Source organism: Triticum dicoccoides, chromosome 7B (genome assembly GCF_002162155.2).
Source record: "Triticum dicoccoides isolate Atlit2015 ecotype Zavitan chromosome 7B, WEW_v2.0, whole genome shotgun sequence".
Classification (NCBI taxonomy): Eukaryota; Viridiplantae; Streptophyta; class Magnoliopsida; order Poales; family Poaceae; genus Triticum; species Triticum dicoccoides.
In genome coordinates this window covers 647,686,232-647,687,791 of record NC_041393.1, presented here as the reverse complement: position 1 = coordinate 647,687,791, position 1,560 = coordinate 647,686,232, and positions in this window count along the sequence as shown.

The window sequence follows — 1,560 nt, the reverse complement described above, 5'->3', positions numbered from 1 at the left end:
GTCCGGTACTCTATTAAAAGGAGGCCTTGATATCCCTTAGTTTCCAATAGGACCCCGCTGCCACGGGAGGGTAGGACAAAAGATGTCATGGAAGTTCTTTTCAATAAGCACGTATGACTATATTCGGAATACATGCCTACATTACATTGCTGAACTGGAGCTAGTCCTGTGTCACCCTATGTTATAACTGTTGCATGAGGAATCACATCCGACATAATTATCCATCACTGATCCATTGCCTACGAGCTTTTCACATATTGATCTTTGTTTAGTTACTTCTCCATTGCCACTGTTATGTTTACTACAAAACTGCTACTGTTACTTTTGCCGCCGTTACCGTTACTTCCATACTACTTTTCTACTAAATACTTTGCTGCAGATATTAAGTCTTTCAGGTGTGGTTGAATTGACAACTCAACTGCTAATACTTGAGAATTTTCTTTGCTCCCCTTGTGTCGAATCAATAAATTTGGGTTGAATACTCTACCCTCGAAAACGGTTGCAATCCCCTATACTTGTGGGTTATCAAATACCAAATTGTAACAAACCTAAATATTAGAATAATTCCTGTAACTGCACAATAATGTGCTATTAGCCAAAGGACCATGCTTTAACAAACCTCGATGGTAAACCGCAGTGTCTCCCATTGTTTTCCTGCAACACACATAAGGAAGATCTTGATCAGGTTAACTGAGAGTTGTCGTACGATCACTAGAATGTGTATTGAGTACATCCAAATTCCATTTATTTCACATGCGTAACCATACAAAATTGTACCCACAACATATGAAAATCAAATTGCAGAACTGAACCAAACAGTTAAATGGACAGCAGACCAAATGAACCAAAATAGTTAACTGAGCATGACATTGCATAATAGAAAGATGTACTAGAAGATAAGACACTTAACAAAACAAAGAATGCTTGAGAACACTACTACGAAATGTACAATTGTTGGACCAAACTGTTAACTGAACATTACATTTCAGAGGACCAAAGTGTTAACTAAATATTACATTTCAAAGGACCAAACTGTAAAATGAACATCAGATTGCATATTAACATTACAGAGGACAAATCACTAGAAGGCATTGGTGGTGGCCTCGAGAAAATAGCATGAACTGTATGTCAAAGTAAACAACTGCGTGCCGGTGTCGATGGTGGCCTCGAAGACGAGGTGCTCCTCCAAGATCTGGCGGTCGGCACGCTGGCAGCCATAGCGACCTCATGCGCGCGTGTGGCCGCGATTTTCTTCTCCGCTGCCATATGCTACTGAGCTCCATGTTATACTACGTGCAAAATGGTTGTGGGCGGAGCTTAATTGGAGGAGGGGGACAGTGATTTCGATGAAAGGTATTGCTACGTCGGTTGGGGCATGTCGGGCGGGAAGGAGGAGGATGGGTGTGGGTGGGGTGTGGATTACTTGACCATATTGATGAGGCGGCGCTCCAAGAAGAAGGGTCGACGGCGAGGAGGCCGCACAGCAAGATAAAGGGTCACCGGCGAGGAGGCGGTGCTGCAAGAAGAAGGGTCGCCGGCGAGGAGGCGGCGCTACAAGAA